This window comes from Triticum urartu, chromosome 7A, assembly GCF_056163025.1.
Source record: "Triticum urartu cultivar PI428250 chromosome 7A, HENAU_Tu73, whole genome shotgun sequence".
NCBI lineage: Eukaryota > Viridiplantae > Streptophyta > Magnoliopsida > Poales > Poaceae > Triticum > Triticum urartu.
Genome location: NC_141879.1, coordinates 29,460,236 through 29,472,572, shown reverse-complemented (window position 1 = coordinate 29,472,572; position 12,337 = coordinate 29,460,236). Strand labels below are relative to the sequence as shown.

The 12,337-nt window shown below is 41.9% G+C and overlaps 1 long non-coding RNA gene across 1 annotated transcript; it reads right to left on the bottom strand.

The window, feature by feature from the left end:
- Positions 1 to 10,749: 10,749 nt before the first annotated feature.
- LOC147957265 (uncharacterized) lies at positions 10,750 to 12,006 on the bottom strand. Its single transcript, XR_015612265.1, has 4 exons — positions 11,831 to 12,006; positions 11,603 to 11,679; positions 10,999 to 11,101; positions 10,750 to 10,840 (listed from the first exon to the last, which is right to left on the bottom strand). It is a non-coding gene; the product is annotated as an uncharacterized LOC147957265 (long non-coding RNA).
- Between the last annotated feature and the right edge of the window lie 331 nt (positions 12,007 to 12,337).

Sequence of the window (12,337 nt, the reverse complement as noted above, 5' to 3'; positions counted from 1 at the left end):
ACAAATCAATCATCAATCATATAGATTAATAAAAAGAAGAGGAAAACTAAGTGCATCAGTAACTACGTACCTCTGATTTCTGTCGAGGGCACCAGTCTATATATGTACCACGGGCGGCCACGGCCAAGGGCGACAGCCAACGAGATCAACTCCAACTGCTCGGCAGCAGCATGCCGCCTGTTGCCTGCAGCAGCCTGAGGCGAGCAACAGCCGTAATCCAAGCTCTTCCTTGAGCAGATGGTGCCACATCATTTTGACCCGGCCGAGGGTGGCATCAGACACTACCATCTGTATTAATTGGTGCAGGGTCATTATCTGGTCATGAGCCATTCTGGATTCTTACTATGCAAAACAATAATGGGAGACTCTTTTGAGACTATATCAGTTATAGTAAGTCCAAGATTTATCTATAAGTCCGCATCTGTTGACCTAAGCTTGTTCAGATAATTGCCAGAAAGAACATGCAAGCAAGGACCATATAAAGAAATAATCTGTAAAGATAACAAAGGGAGACAATAGCAATGATGCAAATGCCTTCCTATCAAAGATGCCAACGCTTTTTGGGGGGTGCATGGATAAATTCAGTTCAGATTTAGTAGCAAGCTCTTCAAATTGCCACCCACGTAGGACGGAGAACACAAGGACGGCATGTATGTATGTAAGTGCGGTTGGCTGGATTACCTCGTCGTCGTCGCCACCGGCCATGAGTCCAATCCGCGGCGGCCGCGGCGAGTGGGGTGACCTTGGCTGGGCTGGAAGGCCCTGCCGCCGCACCGTCGGCAGAGGGCGTCGATCGGTGGGGGTGGGGTTGGCCGGAGAGGATTCGCAGCATTCTCCCTCCTATCCTATTCCTATTCCTAACCCTCGCCGCCGGTGGCCTGCCTCCGTGTCCGCTCTCCAGTCCAGAGTGTCCAGAGTGACCAGTTTTTTTTTTGAGCGAAAGTGCCCAGCTGTGGTGCCGAAGACAAGGGAGACCTGAAGCGAGCGCCAATGGGCCGGCCCAAGTATGGCGCAATATTTTACGCTTCCTTTTTTTCTTTCATTTTTTTCAGATTTAAAAAATAATTCGGTATTCCCAAAAATGTTCACAAATTTGACTGAAATTTTGTAAAAAATTCTTGGAAATTTTTCTTGGATTTAAAAAAATACATAAATATGAAAATTGTTCCAAATTTTTTGAAAAATGTTCGCAAATTTGGAAAATGTTAGGAATTCAAAAAAAATCATGCATTTGAAAAAATCTCCAAATTTAAAAATATGTTTGCAAATTTTAAAAAAGTATTTGCAATTTCAAAAAAAGAGCACAAATTTGAAAATTGTTCTTGAATTTGGAAAATGTTTTGAATTCCAAAACATATTCATATATTTGAAAAAAAAGGAACCTATTAAAAGAATTATGCTTTGTGCTGGCCCAAAAAACCAAGACCTAAGTCTCACCATGAAGTTGATTTGCGAAGGACGAGTGCGCCCGGGGAAAGAGGAGCGGAAATGAGACGTGGCTACCTGTATGAGCTCTATTAAACCAAAATATCAATGCTTGGTAACCTTTACGGGCTCTTCGAAGTTATGTCGAGGTCAACCCATATGGTCTCGTGGCCATGCTGGAATAAGCAGGGAAATCCTATTCAGCGTGTAGGTCGGTGTTTATCGACCAAGCACGCACCATGTGGTAACTAAACGGACATATCGAGTTGACTAAAGTATACTTCTGGTTTTGGAAAAGTTCTAGAACATCACCAAGTGGTCGCTATGCAGAGATATTGGACCGGCCCAAGTAGACTTTCCCAAGACTCCATATCCAGTTTTTTCTTTTGGTTTTTCCAAAACAAAAATAATTTTGCCATTTTAAAATTTGGAAACATATTTTTTAGTTTGTAAACATGTTTAGAATTCTTAATCATTTTTTTAATTTTGGGAACAATATTTGACATTTTGAAAGTTTTAAAAGTTATGTACATTTTGTGAAATTTGGAAAGTATTTTTAAATATGTGAGCATATTTCACAATTCGTGAGCAGTTTTAGAATTTCAAAGAAATAATTCACAAACATTTTCAAATTCATGACATTCTCAAATTTGCAAACATTTTTTGAAATTCAATAACATTTTTCAATACACAATAATTTCTTGAATTGATGAACATTTTCTGAATCCAAACATTTTATGAAATTAAGAAATATTTTTAACACTCGTAAACATTTTTTCGATTCCTGAACATTCTTTCAACTCATGAAATGTTTTTCAAAATCACAAACATTTTCTGATATTGCGAAAATATTTTAAAATCACATTTTTCAGGTTCCATGAACATGTTTTTTTTTCAAATTTATGAACATTTTTCAAATTTTTGTGACATTGTTTGGCTTTGCAAAAAAAAGGGAAAAGTTGAGATTGTGCGAACAGTTTTTCCGGCCCGCTAGGGTTACCGGGTCCTCCCAATCTCCCGAGTGCTCCTCTTCTCTCCAGAAAGATCCTAGCGTTGCCACACTCCAGCCACCACCTCCCGTCTTTGGTCGCACGCGAGTAACCGCTCCAGACGTGCGACTTCTCCTCATCCTCCTCCTCCTTGGTTACCATCGCTGCCCTGAAGCACAATGAAGGTCATCCCATGGTGGCGGCTCCTATTATTGAGGATTGTCGTTCTATTTTGGCCGAGTTCGGGAAGGTTACTTTTGACTATTGTAATAGAGAGTCTAATATAGTTGCTCATGAGCTAGCTAAATGTGGTCGTGTTGATCACCCATTTGTATGGGCGGATGAGTCTCCATCTTTATTGTTAAACTTTTAGCAGATGATGTATCCATTATTTAAGTTTTAATAAAGCTAGCCTGAAGGCCTTCCCCTAAATAAAAGAATGGTCAAGCAAATCGTGACCTTCAAAGGCCAAGTCTTTAGCATGGGATCTTTGTGGCGTGCTCTTTGCTGTGCACTGGTCACCTCAGATTCGCATACTGAGGATGCAGGTTCACGGAGAAATCAGCATTCACCATCTTGCCAACATATATCTGGTAGCGTGTGGTGATATGCTTGTCTTGGTCGGGTGGTGGTTGTTTTTGGCAAGGGGGGATACCTTTGAAGCATTTCTCCTTGACCAGTCAAGTAATCGTCCAAAGTTGGTGAAAATGGAGGAGTTGGGGAATTGGGCGATCTTTGTCAGCACCCACAAGAAAAGCCAACAGTTATCTTTCATGAACCCAGAGAGGTGGGGAGGTAAGAGTAACTACGTGTTAAGCTATTCCCATGAGTCTGAGCGTTGGGCTGCATTTGAGCTGGGCAACCCGTCTCCAATGGAAACATATTTGTTTTCATGAGCCGTGGCAGGGGTGATGCAGCCTATGTGGGTTGTCCCTAGCATGTTCTCTGATCTATGTCTGTGATGGTTGTGCATTCTTCTTGTGCACGGCTATTATTTGCTAGCTGGAACGACTTATATTATATAGTATAAAAGTGCGTGAGAATGTTCTGAAATCTTTGTATGAAAATTATGTAATCATGGACTAGGACTTATTTGTAAGGATATGTCTAGGACACATCTAGATGTGACATAGTTATGTCACATCTAGGCTGATGTCCACTCTGTTTGTGGTCTATTTTTTTGCCATGCTCAGTAATTTTGATCAACGCATGGCGCAGTATCATGGCTCCGGAGGTGGCTTCAAATCGTCGGCCAACTCTGCATCCAGAGGCCGCGGTGGTGGCTCTCGCTCGCGTTCATCTTCCCGTGGCAAGGGGAGGTTCGGCTCCGGCGGAAGTGGCTACTCCAACAATTCACGTGGCGGCGGGCGCTCTGGTAACTCCAAAGGGCGCCGTGGTGGTGGCAGTGGTGGTTCCAACCGGTCTCGTCCGGACTTGCCCCGCTGCCAAATTTGCGGCAAGCCTGGCCACACGGCAAAGGACTGTTGGTACCGCTACGAAGAAGATGACGGCGACTCCTCACAAGATGAAGAGAAAGTTGCTGGGGCGGCTGATGGCTCCTATGGACTTGACACAAACTGGTACGTTGACAGTGGTGCCACAAACCACATCACCAATGAACTCGAGAAAGTCACCATGAAGGAGAAATATCGTGGCAAAGATCAAATTCATACGGCCAGTGGTGAAGGTATGGGTATAAGCACTAGTAGAAAACGGACCATTAGTACCGGTTTGTAAGGGCCTTTAGTGCCGGTTATGGAACCGGCACTAACGTTTCGGCACTAAAGGCCCCCCCTTTAGTACCGGTTCGGCACGAACCGGCGCTAAAGTGCCACCACGTGGCGTGAGCTCGCGCCCTGGTATGGGGGACCTTTAGTACCGGTTGGTGTTACCAACCGGTACTAAAGGTTTTTTTTTTAATTTTTTTTTGAAAATTTTGGAAAAAAAATTTGATTTTTTTATTTTTTATTTTTCTGAATTATTTGATGATTTAGTCTCTAATCACCTCTCTTAACTGCTCAAGTGTGGATGACTCATTCCAAATCATCTAACTTCCCGACCGGTCACCCATCCCTCTCACTACTCCAGCCCGAGCCCGCTTAACTTTCAGGTTCTATTCTCCTTCGTTTCCGAGTCTGCACTTGTTGTTTTCCTAACAATTGTAAAATGTCAATCCTATTAACCCTCAGGAGTTTAGCTTGAGCATGAAGTCACACATTTCACCGTTTGAGTTTGAAACTATTATTCTAAAAAAACAGTAATTATTTAGTAACGCTAATATTTGTTGAATAAGTTTGACCATAGTTTGACCACAGTTTGACCATAGTTTGACCAGATTTGACCAAAATTCAAAAAATTGAAATAATTACTTAGTAACACTAATATTCTTGAATAATTATGTAGTAACACTAATATTTCTTGAATAAGTAGTTTGACCATAGTTTGACCACAGTTTGACCATAGTTTGACCAGATTTGAACAAAATTCAAAAAAACTGAGATACTTATTTAGTAACACTAATATTATTGCGTAATTATTTAGTAACACTCTATATTTCTTGAATCAGTTGTTTGACCGGCTTGACAAGATTTAACCAAAATTCAAAAAAACATAAATTAGAGCATATCTTTTTTTCCTTTTACAATTTGTCATTTCAAAACTTATCCTAAACCCTAAACCCGGGACTTAAAACGTCGGAAACTCTATGCTAAACAGTAAAAACTAAGGGTTTAGACCATAAAACCTAACCCTAAACGCTGAAATCTAAACCCTAGCACTAAACGCTAAAAACTTCCAAAAAAACGTCTAAAACGCCCAAAAACTCTATTTTCCCTTTGGAATTTTGTGATTTTAGTTCTAGATACATCCGTTTGTATCCATTTCTCCGGACAAGTATTTCCGGACGGAGGGAGTATATGCTAATCTTCTCGCAGTTGAAGGCTTGAAGCTCAATCATTTTTCGACATGCTGCACAATTTGAAAACAGAGCACTGTGTCTGTGTACACATCCAATCACTTCTAGCAATTTGATGAATTAAAGGTGCTTCATGGTACTGTATAGGTCCCTATGCTTGGTAGGCCATATTCCATGTTGTATTAAAAGCAATATTCCTACTTCAGTATTCTTCATGTAGCACAGCCACATGATGTTGGACGTTCCTTATGAGCCCCTGCGTTCTTGTTGAACATGACACTGTTTTTTTTTCTTGGTTCTTTTTTGCCAAGGTATCTTCTGGGAGAAAATTTAGACATTTTGAAACTTTTAAAATGATATGGATGGTAACATTTAATTCTTGAATTTAAGCATATGCACTGATGCACATATAGTACTTTAATCATGATAAGCAGTAGCATTGAAGCTTGCAAGGGTTTCTGAAACACCCACTTAATAATAAGGCTATATTCAGATAAGCCTGAGCAGTACAGTAGCCAACCAATTAGAAGCAAACTAAGCTATTTGAATGCAGAGAGCTAAAGTAAATTACTTTGACGACAGAACATCCACCAACACGATGGAACAACTATATTGCAGGTATGGCTGAAATCTGTTTTGAGATACTGAAACTCAGTGTTGATTTGCCATGACAGAAACAAAATGTTCGCTTGCATCAGAATTTCGACTCGACAAGACGACAACTAGTTCAGGCTGGCCCGACATATGGTCGGTTGCTGTCAACTTTAGAGGAATAACAGGGGAGCATTTAAAGATTTAACTCACTTTTGGTAATAACATGAGAATGCATGTCTAAATTAGTTAACTAACAGTGTGCTATGTACAAATCAATCATCAATCATATAGATTAATAAAAAGAAGAGGAAAACTAAGTGCATCAGTAACTACGTACCTCTGATTTCTGTCGAGGGCACCAGTCTATATATGTACCACGGGCGGCCACGGCCAAGGGCGACAGCCAACGAGATCAACTCCAACTGCTCGGCAGCAGCATGCCGCCTGTTGCCTGCAGCAGCCTGAGGCGAGCAACAGCCGTAATCCAAGCTCTTCCTTGAGCAGATGGTGCCACATCATTTTGACCCGGCCGAGGGTGGCATCAGACACTACCATCTGTATTAATTGGTGCAGGGTCATTATCTGGTCATGAGCCATTCTGGATTCTTACTATGCAAAACAATAATGGGAGACTCTTTTGAGACTATATCAGTTATAGTAAGTCCAAGATTTATCTATAAGTCCGCATCTGTTGACCTAAGCTTGTTCAGATAATTGCCAGAAAGAACATGCAAGCAAGGACCATATAAAGAAATAATCTGTAAAGATAACAAAGGGAGACAATAGCAATGATGCAAATGCCTTCCTATCAAAGATGCCAACGCTTTTTGGGGGGTGCATGGATAAATTCAGTTCAGATTTAGTAGCAAGCTCTTCAAATTGCCACCCACGTAGGACGGAGAACACAAGGACGGCATGTATGTATGTAAGTGCGGTTGGCTGGATTACCTCGTCGTCGTCGCCACCGGCCATGAGTCCAATCCGCGGCGGCCGCGGCGAGTGGGGTGACCTTGGCTGGGCTGGAAGGCCCTGCCGCCGCACCGTCGGCAGAGGGCGTCGATCGGTGGGGGTGGGGTTGGCCGGAGAGGATTCGCAGCATTCTCCCTCCTATCCTATTCCTATTCCTAACCCTCGCCGCCGGTGGCCTGCCTCCGTGTCCGCTCTCCAGTCCAGAGTGTCCAGAGTGACCAGTTTTTTTTTTGAGCGAAAGTGCCCAGCTGTGGTGCCGAAGACAAGGGAGACCTGAAGCGAGCGCCAATGGGCCGGCCCAAGTATGGCCCAAGTAGACTTTCCCAAGACTCCATATCCAGTTTTTTCTTTTGGTTTTTCCAAAACAAAAATAACTTTGCCATTTTAAAATTTGGAAACATATTTTTTAGTTTGTAAACATGTTTAGAATTCTTAATCATTTTTTTAATTTTGGGAACAATATTTGACATTGTGAAAGTTTTAAAATTTATGTACATTTTGTGAAATTTGGAAAATATTTTTAAATATGTGAGCATATTTTACAATTCGTGAGCAGTTTTAGAATTCCAAAGAAATAATTCACAAACATTTTCAAATTCATGACATTCTCAAATTTGGAAACATTTTTTGAAATTCAATAACATTTTTCAATGCACAATAATTTCTTGAATCGATGAACATTTTCTGAATCCAAACATTTTATGAAATTAAGAAATATTTTTAACACTCGTAAACATTTTTTCGATTCCTGAACATTCTTTCAACTCATGAAATGTTTTTCAAAATCACAAACATTTTCTGATATTGCGAAAATATTTTAAAATCACATTTTTCAGGTTCCATGAACATGTTTTTTTTCAAATTTATGAAAGTTTTTCAAATTTTTGTGACATTGTTTGGCTTTGCAAAAAAAAGGGAAAAGTTGAGATTGTGCGAACAGTTTTTCCGGCCCGCTAGGGTTACCGGGTCCTCCCAATCTCCCGAGTGCTCCTCTTCTCTCCAGAAAGATCCTAGCGTTGCCACACTCCAGCCACCACCTCCCGTCTTTGGTCGCACGCGAGTAACCGCTCCGGACGTGCGACTTCTCCTCATCCTCCTCCTCCTTGGTTACCATCGCTGCCCTGAAGCACAATGAAGGTCATCCCATGGTGGCGGCTCCTATTATTGAGGATTGTCGTTCTATTTTGGCCGAGTTCGGGAAGGTTACTTTTGACTGTTGTAATAGAGAGTCTAATATAGTTGCTCATGAGCTAGCTAAATGTGGTCGTGTTGATCACCCATTTGTATGGGCGGATGAGTCTCCATCTTTATTGTTAAACTTTTAGCAGATGATGTATCCATTATTTAAGTTTTAATAAAGCTAGCCTGAAGGCCTTCCCCTAAATAAAAGAATGGTCAAGCAAATCGTGACCTTCAAAGGCCAAGTCTTTAGCATGGGATCTTTGTGGCGTGCTCTTTGCTGTGCACTGGACACCTCGGATTCACATACTGAGAATGCAGGTTCACGGAGAAATCAGCATTCACCATCTTGCCAACATATATCTGGTAGCGTGTGGTGATATGCTTGTCTTGGTCGGGTGGTGGTTGTTTTTGGCAAGGGGGGATACCTTTGAAGCATTTCTCCTTGACCAGTCAAGTAATCGTCCAAAGTTGGTGAAAATGGAGGAGTTGGGGAATTGGGCGATCTTTGTCAGCACCCACAAGAAAAGCCAACAGTTATCTTTCATGAACCCAGCGGATCAATCTTTTTGTTCTGCAAATTTTGATATATTATATGTATTTTTCTGAATTAGGATGATTTAGTTATGATTTTTTCAAGTTTGAAAATTGCCCTATAGTGCCGGTTTGTGTCACAAACCGGTACTATAGGTCTTACCCCTTTAGTACCGGTTCGTGGCACGAACCGGTACTAAAGGTTAGACCTTTAGTACCGGTTCGTGCCACGAACCGGTACTAAAGGTGATCGTGGGGCCCCGGCCTGACGCCAGCCTGCCACCACCCCTTTAGTACCGGTTCGTGCCACGAACCGGTACTAAAGGTTCAACACGAACCGGCATTAATGCAAATCCGTTCGAACCGACACTAATGGTACCATTAGTACCGGGCCAAAATCAAACCGGCACTAATGTGCTTCACGTTTGACCCCTTTTCTACTAGTGATAGGCGGTAGCAGACCGGGCATAGCAGCAGAGGCACACCAGACCCCCTGTCCGGCCAGGCCCAAAGTGGGCCCGTGAAGCTCCGCCGCCGTGCTGCAGTAGTCGCGGCACAGGAGCCGCCGTCCCTGTCGCGAGGAGCTCGCCGGAACCATCGGAGAACAGCCCACTGCGGCCACCCAGCAGGCCCGCCCCGACCCAGATCGGGCCCGTAGGGCCAAGATCTGGGCCAGCCGGGCGCCGCCGGCCGCCGCAAGCCACGGGCCGTCACCGCCGCCAAGGGGCAACGCCTCCGCATCGTCGCCGTCCAGATCCGCGCCGGAACGCCTCCGGCCGAAGGGCTCCGCCGCCATTAGAACTTCTTCATCAATTAAGCGTGAAATGTTTGCTAGCTCTTGGGATCTCTTGACAATGTAACTGGGGTTGCTAGAATCCCCGTTGTTTATCATGGGAACCCAACGGTTTTTTGTCTCTGACAGGTGTAAAGGTCTTTCTCCAGTTCCTTCACTCTGAGAGCTATCTGATTCAAACAAAGCAGTGATCTTGGCTTTTTGAACCCTTTCTTCAGGAAGAAACAACAACCTATATCATGTTCTCGACCAACTAGATACAAGTACTCATCCACCATATCCTCCATCACATGTGCTACTTTGCGTACCTCCTCTAACCAGCCCTCATATACTTGATTGCTGCGGTTTCGAATGTCCATTTCACATAGAACATCATGCATTACCCAAAGCTCCCTGGCAACACGACCCATGCTACCCTGTAGCTCTAATAGTTGTGCCCCATACTTCACTAACTGCACACTGGCCTGGTCTGCCGCTCCTTTTGCCCAGGCAATTCCAATCTTTTTAATGGCTAGAAGGATCACAATCTCTGCCATTACTTTCTGAGGTTTGCTAATGCCTTGTTTGTTGGTAGCGTCCTAGTTGTATACTTTCCTCAGTATCATCAGAAAGTTCACTGCAAAATGAAGTAAATGATGTATCAATTAATCTGCTAGTGCATTCTAGTAGTAGTAAGCACTTGCCTAAACAGTTCAAAACTCTCCAACCATAATGGAAAAGAGTAAGCAGAAGCCGTTAAAGTAATCCTCCTAAACTCTTATTTCATGTTTTGAACCTATCTAATTCTAACCCGCATGATCCAACAAAACAGTTCTTATGACAAGCAGGCCCATGAGAATCTAAGAACACTTGGGACTGTGCTATAGTCAACTGCGGCAAATTTGATGTTATTACCAGACAAGAGTGACACTCAACCAAATAACTAGCCATGCTTCTGTATATGAACATCTCAGGTTAAAATGCCCCAAACTCAACGCTTCTGTATAGGAACATCTCAGGTTAAATTGCCCCAAATGTTGAAATTTGGACCAAGATAAAGAGGGAACCAATCCGGTATACCTGCCAGATTGCCAAAATAAATATTTCATTTTCAGAGAGTTAGCTAATCTAAATGTTATGGGTAACTTAGTTCCATGCTTACCTCAATATTATCAATCTAATACTATTTCCAGATGTATGGACAAACACATAAATGGCTATACTTGTTGATTAAGTTGCAAGAAATATGTACTGCAATCAAGAAAATGAATAAGTAAACAAAGCTATATTCTATTAGGAATCATTATGAACAACTATGCTACAGATTAATTTGTGAATCCAAGGGAAAGAATGGGCAGCAACTAAAACATGAATATACCTTCACACTCGCCAGACCTTGGTGTTGTCAAAAATTAAGAAGATCGGCCAGACCTTCCTGGAGAAATCTTTATTGTGCTTAGGAAGCTGGAAGAAATGGCAATGCAATGCATTAAGTCACAAAGTATACTAGGCTTGCTAACTTGAAAAGATACATCACGAGTTTTTTTGTTTGCACCAAGGGAGTGTATTGTTCTTAATCAAACCTAAGATCGATAGCCAGAAAATTAGGAAGGACAACAAACCTGCCTAGAAATGGCTTAGATCTGATCGGTGTTGGTGAACCTGCCTTGTTCGTTTCTCAATCTGAAATTTGAACCAAGACAAAGAGGGAACTACTCCGCATACCTGCCAGATCACCGAAATAAATATTTCACTTTCAGAGGGTTGGCTAGTGTGATAGTTATGGATAACTCAGTTCCAAATTTTCCTCAATATCAATCTAATAGTATTTCCAAATGTATGGACAAACAGATAGCTATAGTTGTTGATTGAGTTGAAAGAAAGATGTATCGCAATCAAGAAAATGAATAAGTAAACCACTGTTCACTTTATTGAGGAAAATGTTGCTTTAGGAGGAATCAATATATCATTTCAATAATCAAAACGACATAAATTATTCAATTAAAAGCAGCCATCCTGTTCATTTTAGGAGATCCTCACACAACAAGAATGTTGCTTTAGGAGGCTAGAAATCCCCACATTATGGTAACTACAATGCAAGAGCATATGCTAACTGCTAAGTATGCCAGCAGTAACAAGCATTATGAACAACTATGCTATAGATTAAATCCAGATTATTTGTGAATCCAAGGGAAATAATGTACAGCAACTAAAACCTGAACATACCTTCTTGCTTGAAAGATCTTGTCGTCCTCACAAAGAAGCTCGTCCTTCCAGGAGGAAATTATATTGTGTTTATGGTGCTGGAAGAAATGACAATCCATTAGTCACAAAATATACTTTTTTTACTGATTTTAAAAGATAGAGCAGGAGTGGTTTTTGTTTGCACTAAGGGAAATTGTCGTGAGGACAGCCTAAGATAGCCAAAAAATGAGGGAAGGACGATACACTTGCCTCGTAATGGCTTAGATCCAATCAATGTTGGGGACCTCCTTGTGCTTTTCTGAATCTGAAACCATAGGAATAATCTCATGGATCCTCACAAAAAACTAGGGACCTCATGACTTGGCTGTTGAGGTTGTCAACTTGTCATCGAAGCTTAACCATGGAGCTCCTGAACCCTCATGGGACCATAGGTACGACTGAGAGCGTGCTAGCTTGTTGTTGATGAAACGTAGCTGGATTTGATCTTCAACTTGAAGAATCCTCCTTCCTTTTACACATCAAAACCAGAGAACCACCAGCATACGTGGCTTATGATGGGTGGCCGCCTAGTTGTATACTTACTCAAATATCAATAGAATGACCACTGCAACATGAAGTGAGTGCTGTATTAGTTAAACCATGAGTGCATTCTGCTACTACCAAGCACTTGCCGAAACACTTTAAAACTCTCCAACCACAATGAAAAAGTTAAATAAACAGAACATTTCCAAGAAATCGTCCCAAACTCTTATTAAT